The sequence below is a fragment of the Podarcis pityusensis genome (genome assembly GCF_964106645.2).
Source record: "Podarcis pityusensis genome assembly, chromosome: 15".
Classification (NCBI taxonomy): Eukaryota; Metazoa; Chordata; class Lepidosauria; order Squamata; family Lacertidae; genus Podarcis; species Podarcis pityusensis.
In genome coordinates, this window is record NC_138040.1 from 29,525,182 (window position 1) to 29,542,957 (window position 17,776).

A 17,776-nucleotide genomic window follows, 5' to 3' on the forward strand; every position below is an offset into this window, starting at 1 on the left:
ACTTGACCAGCCCTCTAAGGCAGGTCAAAATTAAGACCATTTTAAAGATGGTGAGCTGGAATGAAGCGCCAACACTAGAGTTGTGGGTGTAGCACCTGTGGGAAAGTCTGGGCATCCTCAGGACTGTGGGAGGTCCAGAGGGGAAGTTGTTTTACTTACTTACTTACTTACTTACTTACTTACTTTTACTTACTTTTTTATGAAGCTCAACTTTTTCTGTCTCTGCCAGAGACCCAACAAAATCTCCCTTCCCTCTTCTCAAAAGCTGCTATTTGCATTTCAAATTATGTTCCTATGGACACCAACAGAGTCTTAAAATGAAATGCAAAGAGCAGTCAGATGGAGCGATATTTTGCCTGCACTGGCAAGGAAATAAAGGGTTAAACATCCCTCCCCAGTCCTAAGGCTCCTGTTTACATAAGGAATACGGTAATATGTGGCACCAAAGAGCCCATGGTCATTTAGGTTCTTATGTCATACATAGGTGAATCTGTGGCAGGGATAGAGTTTGAACCCAGGGCTCCCAGACCCATGTGCAATTCTCCATTGTCTGAAGGAAGAGGTGGCTCTCCTTGTGAGTTGGTCTGACTCTGACCTCTGCTCTCTCCCATAGTGCTCTCTGGCAGGAACCTAATTCTGGTGCAGCAGGTGTGAGCATTTGGCTGCATGGATCAGATGCCCAGATACCTGGAGCTGATTACTACCAGCAGAGGAAGCACAGTGAGTGTGGTGTTTTGCACCCCAGATATGTTCGTTTCAGGGTAGCCTCAACAGAAGGTTCACCTCCCTCACCCCTTTATGTTAGAATTCAGCAGATACCACCCATCTGGGCTTGTGAAGGATTTTGTTTCCCCCCCTTTAGCTAGCACATGGTTTGGCTTGCTTTCTTGAGGTACATGAATCATCCTCCTATGATGAAGACACCTCTTGGGCCATGCCTTGTCATCTTCTATTCAGTACTGTCCTTTATAACATACAGCAGGCTTTTAAAAACTATCAACATGAGGCGTTCATCATCTTAGGAGGAGACGAAATAGGTGAGCACAGGACAAAGGGAAGCAAGAATTACTGATACAGAAAAGAGGTATATTCACAGTCTTAGGTATTTGCTAAGTCCAGTATGCGGATGGATGCTGACTGTTTTGTGGGGGGTTTTCTCCTGGAGATTCCACTCCCCACCTCCCCCTGTCCAGATTAGTATGTGCTTCCCTTTGTTCTATGAAGCCGGAATGCAAATAGATTTCTCTCTCTCTCTCTCTCTCTTTCTTTTTCTTTCTCCATGTGTAAGTAAGGGATCAGGTTGCACTGGGGATTTTCTGCGCTGGCTGGAAGGAAACTAGCCTGTACCAGTTAGAATCAACATTCCATCTTTGCCACACAGTTGTCTGGAGTGATTCACCATAGTGTCTGCATTCAGGGGGAAATGCAGAGCAGCAAATGCAGCCATCTTTGCCCATCTTCAGATTCCAACGCAGCCCAGCCAGCTCCAGTCAACATACAGCCCCCTCTCATAAATGATGTTCGGCAAAGCAGTCCACTGTGCCCCCTCCCTGGATACTGTGGCCTCAGAACTTGTGAAATGACATGCCAAATCCGAAATAAGGGAGTGTATGAGAGAGCAATAATTTAGGTGCGTCAGCAGGAGCAAGAACTAGCATGAAGAGCTATGAGTACACCAGTGACCCCCACCCTTGGAGGGAAGACCATAGTTCAGCAGGAGAACACCTGCTTTTGAAGGTCTCGGGTTCAGTCCTCTGCATCTCCCAATAGGGCTGGGAATATCCCCCGCCCAAAATATGGAGGAGATGCTATGAGCTGGTGCAGAGAAACCATCCTGAGCTAGATGGGCCAAAAGTCAGTGTAAGGCAGTTTCCTATGTTCCTATGGACAAATAAAAAGTTCCCACTATTCCCTCCCAAGTGGAAATGCAGGGAGACTAAGGCCTCTGGAAAAGGGGGCTGGAGGAACCACCTGAAACCTGGGCTCTTTCCAAGGCCAGTTGGAGCTATTCTTCTTCCTGAAGACTCACAGTGATGGCACTAGCAGACAGGCCAGCTGCATCAGAAGCCTCTAAGCACCATGTCTGAACGTGGAAAGCAGATGGCTGTGGGCCCAGGGCCTTGCAAGTGTCCTCCCAGGGAAGGAGGGAGATGCACTGGTGAACCCTTCCTAAGAGGCCTGTGGCTGCCTCTGGCAGTTGCTTCAGCAGGGATCTGGCAGGGCCTGGCTGCTGGCAACTCAGGGGCTTCTCCTTGGCTCGTGAGCCTTAGGTCCAACCCTGCCTCTCCATGGCTGTTAACAGCCTCAGACTCTGGAGATAAACAGCTGAGGGCAGCCATCACCTTCATGAATCACTTGTGAGTGATCTTTCAGGACTCTGGACTAGTCAGACCCTGGGTCTGATCTTGCAAAGCAATCTTATGTTCCCTCCAAGACCAAGGAGCCAAGCCCTGGAGAGAATGTGTATGGATAGGAGGAATTTTGTAGCCACCTACATGCAAGGACGGGATGCGGGTGGCGCTGTGGGTTAAACCACAGAGCCTAGGACTTGCTGATCAGAAGGTCAGCGGTTCGAATCCCCATGACAGGGTGAGCTCCCGTTGCTTGGGCCCTGCTCCTGCCAACCTAGCAGTACGAAAGCATGTCAAAGTGCAAGTAGATAAATACGTACCACTCCAGCGGGAAGGTAAATGGTGTTTCTGTGCGCTGCTCTGGTTCGCCAGAAGCAGCTTAGTCATGCTGGCCACATGACCCGGAAGCTGTCTGCGGACAAACACCGGCTCCTTTAGCCTATAGAGCAAGATGAGCGCGCAACCCCAGAGTCGGTCACGACTGGACCTAATGGTCAGGGGTCCCTTTACCTTTACCTTACATGCAGGGACAGTGACTTGCTTGGTGGATGAGACACCTGAGCATACCTGGGATCTCCTGGGAGCAGCTGAATCAGATGTGGCCTATGATATGACAATATGGTCTGTTTCTGTTTATGGAAGGTGAGCAAAATATATTTATTCTGCTCACTTTACCCCTGGAGTTGCATTCTTCCATTGTCTCCCAAGGCAGACTGATGCACACAACACAACACAACATGTGATAAGGAATCCATGTGCTGACACTTTGTTTATAGCTCGAGTAAACTTCTGGAACACCCCAATTATCTCATATTTTGAAAATGATTAGGGGAGTGTTGATAGGGCCTTTCCCCCATCCTCCTGCCAGCAATCCCCCTGTTCTGTCAAGTTCTGAACTTCTGGCTCTAGTGGTGGCCTCAGATCTTGGTCCCTCCTTCCAGATTTTCAAAACCCTTTCAGAGCTGAGCTTTCAAACACCTGCCTCAGCCACTCACCTTCCGCTCTCTCCCCAGCAGAACAAAGAGCTCCATTTCCCTTTGATTTCCATGTGTGTGGTGAGTGACAATAGCAGAGCAAGTCAAGACTGCTCAGGAGAAGACTCTCACATCTGCTTCAGCTGGTGGGGACCGATCAGTGACTTTTGTCAGAAGGGAAGTTGCTAAGAATCGGGTGGGAAGGGAGTTTGACGGCTCCCATCAGTCAACCCCCCCCCCCAACCCAAGCTCATGCAGAGAAACCAGAGCTGGCCTTGCCTTCATTGTAATCTGTGCCAGGTGTCTCTCTGCCTTGGAACATGGGGAGTATATTTGGAGAATGGCAGTGTGTTTCTGAGCATGTATTGAGCGACTTTTCCTTTGTCAACAAGCTCTTGCTCAAAAAGCGGGTCTTCCTTAGCTAAAACCTGACCTGTAGCCCAACAGCAATGGATACTCATCTGCCTCTGATGGGCTAGGGGCCAAAAAGCAAAGAGCCCTTCACCTTGGAAAAGGTATTTTCCTTCCTTGTCAGCCTCGAACTCTTGTCCTGGGGAAAGGGTTGTGTGTCTCACCTGTAGGCCTCCTGCCCAGTGAGCCACATGGGTGCGGTGTGGCCTCTCCTTCCTTCTGCACATTGTCCTAAAAATTAGTGCTTGCGAACTGGTGCTTGCATGATGCCTGGAGACTCCAAGTGTCCTGTTAATTTCTGCCTTTGCCCCAGGAACTCGTGGGGTGATACACTATGGTGTTTAGGGGCAGAATCCTATCATGGGGTTGCATCACCACTGATGCTAATGCATTGGTTCTCTTTGCCTCTAGGGAAGATGAGAGCATCTTCACTGCAGTTGGCCTGGGATTGGTTGCCACAAATGAAGCTTCCATGGATTCCGGGGCTGTGGCCATCACCGTTGCTGGACACGTTTAGGTAAGCTCTGGGATAGCTCAGTCGGGAGAGCATGTGACTGTTAATCTCAGGGGTCATGAGTTTGAGCCCCGTGTTGGGGATAGTATTTCCGCATTGCAGGGGGTTGGACTAGATGACCCCCGTGGTACCTTCCAGTTCTATGATTCTAGGAGTTTGTGGGTGCTGTGCCAGTGATACAGCAGCATCTCCCTCTGTATGGTATTGCTTGGTAAATCTGCATTCATTTGCATATGGGAAAAGAGCAGGTTCCTAAACTGGGGGTTGCTCCCCTGGATCAGTCTTTGCTGCTGGAGGCCCAGGTGACCTTAGCAGCTAAGGGGGTCTTGTGCCAGCTTCAGCTGGTAAAACAGCTACAAATGTTTCTGGACCGGAATAGCCTTGCTAGTGTAGTCAATGTGCTGGTAACCTCCAAACTGGATTACTGATTTGGGCTCTACAAAGGGCTGCCATCGAGGTAGGTCCGGAAGCTGCAGCTGTTGCAAACTACAATTGCTTGACTGCTCACTGGAGCAAGGTAAAGGTAAAGGGACCCCTGACCATTAAGTCCAGTCGTGGCTGACTCTGGGGTTACAGCGCTCATCTCGCTTTATTGGCCAAGGGAACTGGCATACAGCTTCTGGGCCATGTGACCAGCATGACTAAGCTGCTTCTGGCGAAACCAGAGCAGCACACAGAAACACCGTTTCCCCCCTCCGGAGCAGTACTTATTTATCTGACATGCTTTCAAACTGCTAGGTTGGCAGGAGCTGGGACTGAGCAACGGGAGCTCACCCCGTCGCGGGGATTCGAACCGCCGACCTTCTGATCGGCAACTCCTAGGCTCTGTGGTTTAACCCACAGCGCCACCCACGCCCCGCTCACTGGAGTAGGATATCGCTAACAAGCCGTCCCACTGTTAAAATAATTGCACTGGCTACCAGTTAGCTGCTGGGCTGTTTAAGGTGTTTTGGTGCATAAAACCCTATACAGCTTGGGAGCAGGATACATGAAAGATCATGTCAGCACTTGATCACTGTGGTCTGCAGGCAGGAACATACAGTATCTAGTTAGGTGCACCAAAGGTGCAGGCCTAGGGGGGCAAAAAACATGGCATCTCTCCACTCTGGCTCCAAGTGGCTAGAAGCCCTCTTGCCCCCTTGCGGGCTCCCTGGGCCACTCCTCTGCTGCTGTGGGTGGTTGGGCGATGTGGTGCAGGCTGCTCTGGGTGCCTTGGCAGAGGAATCTGGTGGCTGACATGGGCATTTGCAGCAACCCTGTGGGGACCCTCTCCCCAGTCGGCAGGCAGTGCTATTAGAAGTGTAGGTGGAGTGTTCAGCGGGGCTCAGAGGAAAGAAAGATGGAGAGTTGCTGGAGGAGGGAAAAGGAAGGAAGGGAGAAAGGAGGAAGAAGGGAAGACAATGAGCTGAGGGAGGAAGGCAGGAAGGCAGACAGACAGACCAGTGGAAGATGCAGGGAGGGGGAAGGCAGAGCAGAGCAGATTTGAACTCGGTGGTCATGGAGGAAGTGACTGATGGAGCTCTAAAGGCAACAAAAAGCAAACTTTCTGAGTTTCTTATCCATGGTCTCTCCCGGCTTCAGAGATGCCAATACAGCTCCTTGCCAAGGTGCAAATGAGCCTAGGTATGCCTCTGTCTGCAGGCAGGAGCCTCCTGCAAATACCATTTTATCCATAGGTCTGTTCTTCACAATGTAGTAGGTAGGAACTGGGCCTTTAGTGTGGTGGCACCTGCCGTGAGGAATTCCATCCCCTTGAATACTGTATTAGACAGGCACATTCTGTTTTCTTTTCAGTGCCTACTAAGCTGAGATCTTTCCCAGTCTGCATCTGTGTTACTTGTTTGTTTGTTTGTTTGTTTGTTTGTTTAAAAATATGTTTAATCACTTGTTGTTTGCTGACCTGGGCTCTTGTGGGAGCAAGGGTGGGATATAAATCAATAAACATACTTGACACCGGCAGTATGTATTTCACATGTGTTTCACTTTGACTATGAAAAGACTTCCCTTGACATTTGACTTCTTGACTTTGGTAAGGGGGCTAAACTTTCAAGTAAGCACGTTTAGGATTACAGCCTTATTTTAATTGCCAGTTTTTGATTCTGTTTTATGGGTGGAAAGCACCTTACCTTCCAGCAACTTGGGGAGGTGAGTGGGGGAGATCTACTTGACTGGGGAGGTGTGCTGTCCCTCCCAACACCACCTTGGCGGCCTCTTTGGGAGGATGTCCTGCTGAGCCATTCTGGAAGGGCTTGTGGGGACAAGAGAAACTGTTGCTATGAATGGCTCATTCTTTGTGTGTGTGTATTGGGGGGGGGGGTGGAATCAGCCTGCAGAGTGGAGGAAGAGCCAAACCTGAGGGCAGCATGCACACCATTGAAAGCACACTCAGCCACCATCAGGATTTAAAGCAGAGATTCTTTTCCCCAGCCCCACCTGAAGACACCAGGGACCTTCTTGCATGCAGAACAGGTGCTTGTCCTTCCCCCTTGCAAAGCCCAGATCCTCCTTCAGCAGGACCCAGAGCGTTGCCTGGGGTTGATGGCAGCCTGTGTTGCCGCAACTGCATTGCATGCAGATGTGGACAGGGCAACATCTGCTTGTGTTGCCTCTTCCCTGCTCTTGCACTTTCAACAGCAGCCTGACATGGGAAAACAAACCAGGGGAAGCTTTTCCAGGAACAGGAAAAAGTGCTGGGAAAAAGCTTCACCTACTTCCTTTCTATTAAATTCATTTTTCTGCACCAGGTTGTAAGTGAAAAGGTAGGAAGAACTGGCAGCTGGGTGCAAGGGGGCACTGGAGCCCTCTTCTGTTGCTACGGGTGCTTGAAGTGTGAGATGGGGGGGGCGCAGAGGGAGAGCTCATGACTATCCACAGCCACTCCCCTCCCTCTCCCTGCAGTTGGAAAGAGGGACACTGTGAAGCGCCCCCTCCACTCCCCCTCTTCCAGTAATACCTCCAGGCCTCTGCAGGAGGAGCGGAGGATCAGAGCGAAGAGTCAAGGCAACTCTCCCTGCCCTGCTCTGCTGCTGCACTGCTCACTTACTGCTTCGGAGGCTGTGGTTTGCCATTTCCATGGGAACCATTAGTTGCTAGGCGACTGGAGCATCGTCTGCACTGAGCCCTCGCATCTAATTATCCCATCACAGTGGCTGAGAGGGTCTTGGAGGGAGCAGGGGGATTAAGTCTTCCACCTCGGCAGATCTACTGACAACACTTTAGGCACATTTAAAGGAGCAGCATGCTTTTTTCTTTTTTTACACACACACACCAGCCGTGATGATGCTTGATCTCCGCCTCCTAGTACTTCTTGCTTTTCCCACAAATTGGACATTGGATGGACCCTGGCTTGGCCTTTGCTTGGTTTTTCTTGCTGCAGGCCCAGAGCAGCTAACTTTGAAATAGAATATGGCTGTGAAGCCACACGTCCAACCAACAATCTCAAAACCTTTTGACTTGGGGGCTCTGCTCCAGTCCAGGCAAGTAGGGGCTAGATGAAGGGAGGACACTCTGCACATCCTCAAAGGCAGTCTCACTTCTGCTGTCACTCTTAGATGTTCCAGAGCCGATCCTCCCTCCAGAAAACAATTGTGAGGCTGAGTGTCATCCTGGAGCCCCTTGTCTGGTCTCAAGAGTGCTCACCTGGGCACATGCTCTGCATCCCCTTCCTGTTACACATCTACATGTCACAGGTGAAAGCCATAACATTACAGCGGGGAGATCTCCACCCACATTCTAGGAGTCTCTTGGGAAGGGAGCTAAAGAGCAGTTTTGTGTTTCTCTGACTCAGGGCCTTTAACCCACAGTTCCTTTCCCACCCTCAGCAGACCCTGGACCTGCTATCAGGGAGGTACCGGACCCAGGATCTCTGCAGCAGCCTAGAGACCACTGGCAAAAGGGAGGCTATTGGCATTCAGGGCTGGAGATGCTGGCACAGAGACCCAGAATGGGGACAAGGGACTGAGAGGAGGAGGCGGCAGAAGCTGCAGGTGGCTGTTCTCTGGCCTGTCAGGCCTTCCACATCCCCCCCCACCTGATAATCCGATTTACATCCCCTTTTCTTCCACTGAATCCTCCTGTTGCCATGGGAACAGGATTCTCACTATATCACCAGCATCCTAAAGACACCCTTTCCTTGTCTTCTTTCTGCAGAGGTTGTAGAGGCCCCTGAGACCTGGCAGCAGAAGGGTGGGTGGTAACAGGGGCCAAGGGGAGCCCATGGGGCTGGAGAGGCAATGAGAGGCCTCCATCCTCCACCAGCAGAACATCTGAAACCTGCAGGCTTGCCTCACCTTGCTGCTCTTTGCAATGAAGCTCACGGAGGGAGGCAGCAGTGAGTGGGCTTTCAAAGGACCCAGACTGGGGTTCCAGCTCCAAAAAGGCCTTTGGGGCCTCAATCCGAGGGGTAGTTCCCCACAAATTTCAAGATGCTTTATTGACCTGGTTCTCACAGCAAGGAAAAACAGCCTTAAAACTCCCAGATATATGAAATAACAGTAAGCTTGCCATGACAGCAAAGCACTTTTAATGGAGTGTCCGTCTATGTCTAAACCAGGTAGGTAGCTGTGTTGGTCTGCCGTAGTAAAAAAAAAATAATAAAAAAAAATTCCTTCCAGTAGCACCTTAGAGACCAACTAAGTTTGTTATTGGTATGAGCTTTCGTGTGCATGCACACTGCACACGAAAGCTCATACCAATAACAAACTTAGTTGGTCTCTAAGGTGCTACTGGAAGGATTTTTTTTTTATTTTGTTATGTCTAAACCTTCTGCTTCATTCCCGATCATCTCCCCACCCCAGCAGGAACAAGATGCCAGAACCTGCCATGATTTCCTTCTGCCCACATCACACCTGGAAGCCACTTTTTCTTTTCAGGTGCGCTGGGCCTGGCTGCTCAATGAGGTCAGAAAACCACTCTGCACCCGCTCAGAGGCACCTTTATTTATTTCATCCGTTGCCCGGCTGGGACCTGGCATTGCCAGCAGGCTCCGCTGGGTGTGTGTTCTGGCTCCGACGGGACGCACCAGCAGCTGCCGGTGGGGAAGCCGCTCCCTTCCCCGCCTGGGGGTAGCAGCGCGGGGCAGACGGCGGAGCCGCTGCTAGCCGAGCCTTGGGCACCAGGCGGCGCGCTCTCTGCCTCCCTTCAGTCCGTTGGGTGCTGCTCGACTCCGCTGGAGGGAGCGGGGGCCCGGCCTGGCCGCCAAGGAACGAGCCGCGCCTCAACAGAGGCTGCACCACGGCATCCCGAGAGCTCGGAGGCGTCACAGGAAGGCTCTTCCTGCGGGTCTCCCGCGGCCGCCCTAGCAGGCTCCGCTCTTGCACGGAGGGAGGGAGGGAGAGCGCAGCTGCAGGCGCCCGCCGCCCGCTTTACTGGCGCGGCTTTGCCGACGTCTCCGGGCCCGACCTGGGAGGAGGGCGTCCTGTCAGGATAAGAGTCCCAGCTAAGAGCGCCTGCCAAAATTTCCTGCGCCGGCCGAGCCCGCAAATACTCGGGAGGACTCGGGGTCCCGCCCCGTCTCTTTCCCGCGACCGGGCAGGAAAGCAGCAGCCAGGCAGCCCGGACTCCTGGGTTCCCCTATTAAGTCACTCGCTTCCCTTTTCCCACCCGCCACGTGCGCCGCCGTCCCTGTTTATCTTCGGCACAAAACAGCGACGGGCAGCCGGATCTCTGGGTATTTAAAGGGTTCCGTCACTTTCTAAAGCTGCCTTTCTCTTTCAACACACCGCGCACCCCATGTGTCCACCAAGTCATGTCCACGCGCTAAGCCTGGCTTATAAACGACCTGGAACCACACTTGTAATCACACTTGCGTGGTTGGTTCAAGGATGTGACGCCGTCACTCGTGAGAAAAGGCTTTCCTTCGCCCTGCCTCACAACACGTGCAGACTTTGATCGCTTCCTTAAGCTGGATCCTTGGAGGCGCCTTCTAACGACGGGGCGCGCACGTGCCCTCACTCTCCTCCAGGGCCCGCGCGCGCCAATGAAACAGGGCCGTCGAACACCCAGCCTTTGCGTTTGTCCCCCAAATTTTCGGACATTCGACATCTAGCAGTCCGAGCCAAGTGCGACGACGATGGGGGGAAGCCCCAAGCGGTCCTTCCGACGGCCGAGCTCGCTTTGGGCCGCCCACTGAGGAGAGCGGCCGGGAATCGCTCGGGTGGGCTGAGCTTGTCCTCCCGCCTGCGACGGCGTTGCGCAAGGCAGGCGGATGGTGACAGCAACCGCTTCGGTGGCCCTTCCAGCCAGCCGTGGGCTACTGCGCTCCGTAGAGCGGGCGGTGCTTGGTGGCGGCCAAGGGCGCTGCAGCTTGCAGTCCGTCGAGGAAGCCAGCCTGCTCGCTTGCCGCCGGTGGCTCCCAGGTAGAGCGCCTTCTACCAAGCAGGAGAACGGGGCGGCGCCTCCTCTGTCTGGGCAGTTGTGCCGGTCCTGGGGGCGCCGAATTCGTTGCTCGCCCGCCCGCCCTTCTCGCTGCCAGCCGGGTGCTGGTCCCCGACAGGCCGCTGGGAGGCCTCGTCGAAGCGGAACCAGGAGCAGGAGGAGGAGGAGGAGGAGGCGGCTCTTATTTTGACACGGCGGCGTCGGCGCCTGCCTGGAGTAGCTCCTCGTCTGAAGCGGAGCGAGCGCTTCTCTTCCCCCCAAATGAGCAGTCGGAGGCGGGCAGAGGCAGGCGGACGCGGCGGCGGGCGCTGCCCGTTGGCACCGGCGGCGTCTTCTGGGCAGGGCGAGGCCGGGCCAGGCGCAGCGGCAGCGCGAAGGGGCGACGCGGGAGCCGCCTCCGCGGCGCGGCCCGGCAAGTGAAAGCGAAAGAGGCGGCCCGGCGGCGCTGGAGGAAGAGGAGGAGAAGGGAAGGACCGGCCGCCGCCGCCGCCGCCGCCGCGCGTCCCGCCCGTGCCCCCGCCTTGCCGAGCAGCAGCAACCGCGGTGCTCCTGCGGCGGCCATGGGCGAGCCCCGCGGCGGCCTCTCCTGAGCAGGTAAGCAGCGGCGGAGCGCCCTGGGCCGAGCGGGGCATTGTTTGGAGCCGCGGTGCCAGGCGAGCGCCGAGCAGGCTGCTTGCTTGCATGCTTGGGCCGCGCCTGGGCTGCCTCGGCGGGCCTCGAGCAGCCCGAGCCCGGGGGCTGCCCCCGAGACGGCGGCGGGCAAGGTGAGGCCTTCGTGCGTGGCCTCTGGGCACCGTCTGCTCGCAGGAAGGAGGCCTGCGCGTCGGGGCGAGCTGCCTTGGGGACGTGACTCGTCCCTCTCGCAGGCAAGACGGGACAGAGCTCCTGTTGCTGCGGCTCCGCTGGCAGCGGCAGGGGTGGCTGCTTGGCTCCCGGCGTGGCTGGGACGGGGGCAGCGTGCCTGCTCCCCTGCCTTTCGGTGCGAGCAACCGGCCACTGTGGAGCAGCTCACCTGGCGCTCCTTAGGGCAACGATGGCAATGGTGCCATTGGCTGAGACCCTCGGAGGGGAAGCTGCATCTTGGCAGGAGGTTTTTGCAGGGGGTTGCGTGTGGAGCTGGGGAGAAGAAATCAGGAAAGCCTTTGGGTGCCAGAACCTGGCCCTGTCTTCCCCAGATGTTGAACTCAAACTCCTCCTGGCTTCTGGTGGGTGTTTCCAGGTGGGACTAAAGCCCTCCTGTGGTAAGAGCCATGTGGTTGTGGTGTCCAGCAGTGCCCTCTGCCACCAAATCCCATGTAGTTTTGTCATCTTCTGCCCGGAGGATCTCTCTCCTGCTGGCCTTCCCAACAAGAGGAACCAGCCCTGGGCAAGGTCTGTTTGTGAGCTTCCTTGGTGTGCCACTGCCATGTTGGGCCTGGAACAAGCCACGTGGTTGTGTGTGACTTGAACAGAGCAGTGGTGATGTCTCTGTCCAGGAGCCCTCTTTGACCTCTGAATGGAGAGGCGCCTGGCACTTATTTCCTGGCTGTAGGCGGGGGCGGGTTTGGATTGTGATCTTCTGCCTGTGAGAACAAGCTGTGTCTTGGTGTGCTACCATAAACCTCACAAGTCTGGAGCTGAGGGATGGCTTTGAAATGTTTTAACATTTTCCCTGGCAGTTGGGGTAGGTGACCTGTTAGGGGGATGGTCTCTGGACCCAAGCAAGGTGGTTTCAGGAATTGACCCAGTTGAAGGTAGCTGCTGCATGGAGGAGGCTGACTCGGAGTCATGAAACGGGCCAGCTCTTGGGTTGCTAGGCTGGGCCTGGGGGCCACTGCGGTCCCAGGCTGCCAAAACTGTCTTGGCAGCCTGACTTGTGATGCCACAGAGTTCTTGCCTTCATACACCTGGGCTAGTTGTATGGGTCAAGAAAAAGCAGAGAGGTTATCGGTTTCCCCTGCCAGGCTACCTGAAGGCTCTTATTGCTTTCTGCAGGTGACCAACCTGGAGGTGACTGGCAAGTCTGCTTTGGGCAACTGGGCTGCCTGATTTGTGCTTTCGCCTCTGCTTACACTGGGGTGTGATTCCTTCCTGGCAGATTTGGGCAGGGTGATCCAGAGTAAGTTCCACAATGTTCTGGGAGTCTTCTTCTCCCCACACTTTGCCTGCACAGGATGATTGCAGCCCTAGGTGGCAGGCAGGCACTTGCAGGCTGCTAGCAGCGGCACAAAACTTCCAGCTTCCTGGGAATCATCTGGCTTCCCTCCACTCAGATCTTTGGCCTGTTTCTCTGCCCTTCCCCCACACCCTGTGGTGTCAAGGTCTGCTTCTGCCACCAGGGAGGTGGTCTGCAGACAAGGCTGCTTATTGGCACTAGCTAGTCATCTGGTCATAGGTTCAGGAGTGCCAGCAATAGAGAGACATGCACCTGAGAGATGCATCCACGAATTGCATGTGACGCTGTGGGGTCCTGGGGTGCACCTCTCAGATTGTGTGGCCCCACTCTTTGCATAACCAAAAAGCCTTGGCCCAGCCTTGACAGGGATGTTGGATGGGCTGGGTTAGCCTACCTCATTATGTGTGCAAAAAATCATATTCTTTATTTTGGTAGATGTGGCGGGGGGGGGCGGGCGAGGGGAGCAGAATTCCATTTAGCCAAATGGGCACTGTGGCTGTTGGTGGTGAGAGAGACCTGTCCATGCTACAGCTGGTGCTTTCCAGTCATCTGGACTCATAGGACTGTTGCTATTCTCTGGATCACTCATGCTAATGATCTCTCACCTGGCACTAAGGAGGGTGCTGCCTGTTCCATCTTCAGGACTCTGAAGGTGCCCTGGCAGGGAGCATATCCGGGACTGAGCTGTAAGGCCTTGTGGGTGGCCATGTGCACTGTTTGCTGAGCCACAGGCTCTGTTTGCTGAATGTCTGAGGACAGCATCCCCCCCCCCCCAATTCCTTTGCATGTTCTCTTTCTTGGCACTGTTTGTAGCAGACACTGTGTGTCTCCTGGTATTGGGTTGCCTCTCCTTGGAAGCGGCTGCATGCTTAGGCTTTGAGTGTCTTTCCATTGTGCCCCCTCCTGTCATGGGCTGGACCAAGTCCCTTTGCCACTGAACTCCTGAGATTCTCCTGGTCTTGTTTTCTTCCTCTAGTTGTGGGGTTGTAGACTGCAGCCTCCGCCACACACATGCCTCTGTGGTGTGAAGATGAGCATTTGGCTTTGGGGAAGGGGTGCTGAGGCCAAAACAATGAAGATGTGAACTGTTGAGTGGGCAAAGTGTGTGAGCTTGCTCCAACTGCTAGGCACAACACACTTGTCCCTGCAGTATATATTGGTTAAAACTCAGAAACTGGCCAGGAGCATGGGAGTGAGAGGTTGAAACGTGGTTGCTTTTTGTCCTTTTCTGATCATCTTATTGATCTTCTGCTTTAGGCCCAAGCAGGCAGCCTAAGTGGGACTTGGAGGGCTAAAAACCTGGCTGGCATTTTTGGATTTCAGCAGTAGCTGATGAAGGCAGCAGTTTCCATTGCTTTCAGCTCAAAATTGCCCTGACCCTTCTGCCTTGACACTTCAAGGATTCCTGGGTTTCTGTCTTTCCTGTCTCGTGGAGAATTTTAGTGCACCTCTTTCCCTTCTCCCTACCTTTATTGGTAGGTTTGTTCTTGTGTTGATCTTCAAGAGGGGAGCAGGTAGAATTTGAGCCAGGGAATGGCTGCAAAGGGGTTCCTTACTCTGCTGGGGTGGTTCAGCTGTTGAATGATACTAGGGTGATATCCTCAGTCCCAGCAGGATACTCCTTGCCCAAAGGGCTGGGTAAAAACTCTTTGTGGAGAAGGAAGGGATGTAAAGAGCTGGCTTGTACTAAATCAGACCTATTGGTTCATCCAGTTCAGTAGTGGCTGGCAGTGGGTTCCCCAGGGTTTTAGGATGGGACAAACTAAGATGCTGTACCACTGAGCCTTCGAGACAGGACGTATGTGCCCTCCCAGCCATTGAGTATGGGGACTGATGGAATTCCATTGCTACCTCTGTTGCATCTGGATTCCAAATTTCTGCAGGCATCTTGTGATAGTGCTCCTCCCGCAAATGTGGCTGGGCCTCACCCAGAGCAGGCTGCCTCCTATTGAGACAACCAGGAGGAAGAGGAGGAGGGGGAAAGAACCGTTTGCCAGCTGGGCTTTGGCCTCAGGGTGTTGCTGTTGGGTGTTGGGCAAGACGAGTTGAGCCTGGCTGGAACTGCCACGGCTGCACCAGTGGCCAGCAGCGGTGGGTTGATGGGCTGAAAGCAGCTTGTGTCCTGCCTGCCTGCTTGACTGTGGCCTGGTTTGAACTCCTCCCTGGCAAAGGAATCCACTGGGCCAGGCAGGCAAGCCGAGCTCCCACCAGCCCAAACAGGAGCTGCCACCTAAAGTCTCTGGGGCCTGGTGCAATGCCCAGCAAATCAGCGTTGCTTGTGGAGGTCTCTGCTGGGGGTGGGAGCGGTGAAGAGTATGTGTATGTGTTTCTTGGGGGGGGGGGATGTGCAGCTTGGAATCGGCTCTTTGCATGGCAAGAAAAGTGCTGAGTCGAGGCTTTCCAAGCGACTGTGGCCAAAGCCCAGCTTGGCTGCCAGAAGCAACAGAGCTGGAATTTCCTCTGCCGGGTGCCAGCTCATCTCAGGCTGGCCAATGTGTCTGCGACAGGGCCAGGGTGGGGGGGGGGAGGAGGGAGGGGGGCTCCTGGAATGGGAGGGGGGCTTGATGAGAAGCCAAGGACTACCCCCCTCCTCTTCTTCCTCCTCTTGCTTTATGCCTGGTTCTTATTTTCTCTCCCAGGACTGAGCTGTTTTGCATTAGGAGGAGGAGGACAAGGCTGCCTCCCTCCCTCCTATTCCTGCCCTGCTCCAGGGGCTCCCCATGCAGCTGCTAATGAGCTGAGCCTCCTCGTCTTCTCTCTTCTAAACCCCCCCCCCCCCCATCTTTGGCTTCACTTGGAAAATTTTACAGCCTTTTTCTGAAGGGAGGAAATGCCAGTAACGGCTGTCTCTTGTTTTTATGAGGGGGTCCCAGCTGAAAGGGGAGAGACCAGGGTGGGGGCTAATGTAGCCCAGCCGCTCCCCGTTCTCAAGAATCGCTTCTAATGAGAAGCAAGGCTGTACTGGTTTTATGGATAGGATCCTGGCCACAGAAGTGATGGAGACTGGTGCGTGGGTGGGTGTCCGCCAAGGGAGGGCAGCGTTCTGGGTGTCAGCCAGCGACCTGAGACCCCTGCCAGTAGCTCAGTTGGTTAGAGTGGGTGCTGATAACACCAAGGTTGCAGGTTTGATCCCCTTATGGGACAGTCTCATATTCTTGCATTGCAGGGGGTTGGACTGGATAACCCACGGGTTCCCTTCCAACTTTACAATTCAATGATTCAATGTTGGATTAAAGGAGTATGGAGCAGGGATGTGATGCTCTAACACAGAGTTTAGGGACGCTCTTTGGACCCTTCACAGGGGGTTGGAGGCTCATGTTTGGATGAGTCACACAACTCTTCCCGGATCTTTCATAAGTTTTAACTCTTATCAGCTTCACATCCATTTCAAGTCTCCGGCCTCCTTCCCCATCTCAGACTTGCTTCTAACCTCTGTTACGGTAGTTGGTTATACTCCCCTCTGAATCTTCAGCAGCCTCTTTGGGGGGGGGGTGCCCTCAGTGCAGCATGGTGGTACCAGCCCCTTAGCTGGTGCTTAAATGAAGCAGCTGCCACTAACTTCCAGGGCTTTGAAGAGGTTGCTCCGGCTTGGGCAGCCTAGAACAGAACCCGCCTTTGGGGCTGTCATCTCAGTTTGTTGTGGCTCTCCTCCCCTTCATTGTGAAGAGGCCAGGCTGCCCCTCCCAGCTGCCCCCACATGCTACCTGGCTGCCAGATGGATGTATTTGAGCATGTGCAGGTACAGCATTTGTAAGGAGACACGGTGGCCAGCAGCCACACAAACCTCTGCAGCAGTGTTAGAAATTTGCCAGGTGCCAGGCACATTTTGAATGTGGCTGTCGGCCACTTGCGACCAAGTGAAGATGCCTGGGTGCCAGGATGTCTCCATCATCTCGACTTGCATGCCTGGGGATCCTTGGATCTCAACTGTTTTCACACACTAGCAGCACATCCTGTAGAATTCTATCTGATATTTTATCTGCACAATCGGGATGAATTTCAGGAACCAAAAAGTCGTATTGAAAAATATGACTTAGGAGCCGCCTGGCCCCAAAATGGCAGCTAGGCATTCCGTTTTGGTGACTGTAACCCTGGTTTAAGGAGCCATTTGGTGCCTATCTTATACAGTGGTACCTCGGGTTACAGATGCTTCAGGTTACAGACTCCGCTAACCCAGAAATAGTACCTCGGGTTAAGAACTTTGCTTCAGGATGAGAATGGAGATCGTGTGGCGGCGGCGCGGTGGCAGCGGGAGGCCCCATTAGCTAAAGTGGTGCTTCAGGTTAAGAACAGTTTCAGGTTAAGAATGGACCTCCAGAACGAATTAAGTTCTTAACCCAAGGTACCACTGTATATCTAAGTTGCTAACACCTCTCTGCAGACAGCAAATAACCACAAGGGGCTGTGGTGTGTGTGTGTTGTGTTGGATCACACGGAGGGGCTTGATAGTTTGGTGTGTCCTGTGGCCCACCTTGATTTTATTGTTTCACCTTTTTGTAAGCCCTTTAAGGGTTTTGTTGTTGTTTACAATCAAGTATATAAATTTTATGAAATAAATAATAGGGGCAGGTTGACTTGACCCTTAATTGTCTTGAGCTTCTGGATGGCTGCTAATGAACTGAGGTTGAATCCTGACAAGACAGAAGTACTATTCTTGGGGGACAGGGGGCGGGCTGGTGTGGAGGACTCCCTGGTCCTGAATGGGGTAACTGCCCCTGAAGGACCAGGTGTGCAGCCTGGGAGTCATTTTGGACTCACAGCTGTCCATGGAGGCACAGGTCAATTCTGTGTCCAGGGCAGCTGTCTACCAGCTCCATCTGGTACGCAGGCTGAGACCCTACCTGCCTGCAGACTGTCTCACCAGAGTGGTGCATGCTCTAGTTACCTCCCACTTGGACTACTGCAGTGTGCTCTATGTGGGGCTATCTTTGAAGGTGACTCAGAAATTGCAATTAATCCAGAATGCAGCAGCTAGACTGGTGACTGGGAGTGGCCG

The 17,776-nt window shown here is 53.7% G+C and overlaps 1 protein-coding gene across 3 annotated transcripts in view; it reads left to right on the forward strand.

Moving 5' to 3' along the window:
* Positions 1-8,964: 8,964 nt before the first annotated feature.
* BCL9L (BCL9 like) overlaps positions 8,965-17,776 on the forward strand; it is a 45,811-nt gene continuing 36,999 nt past the window's right edge. Inside the window, exon 1 of one of the 3 annotated variants that reach the window (XM_080983381.1) lies at positions 8,965-11,219. The gene's annotated coding sequence lies outside the window, so the exon portion shown is untranslated. The remainder of the gene's footprint in view (positions 11,220-17,776) is intronic. The other 2 variants (XM_080983379.1, XM_080983380.1) reach the window with 2 other exon arrangements.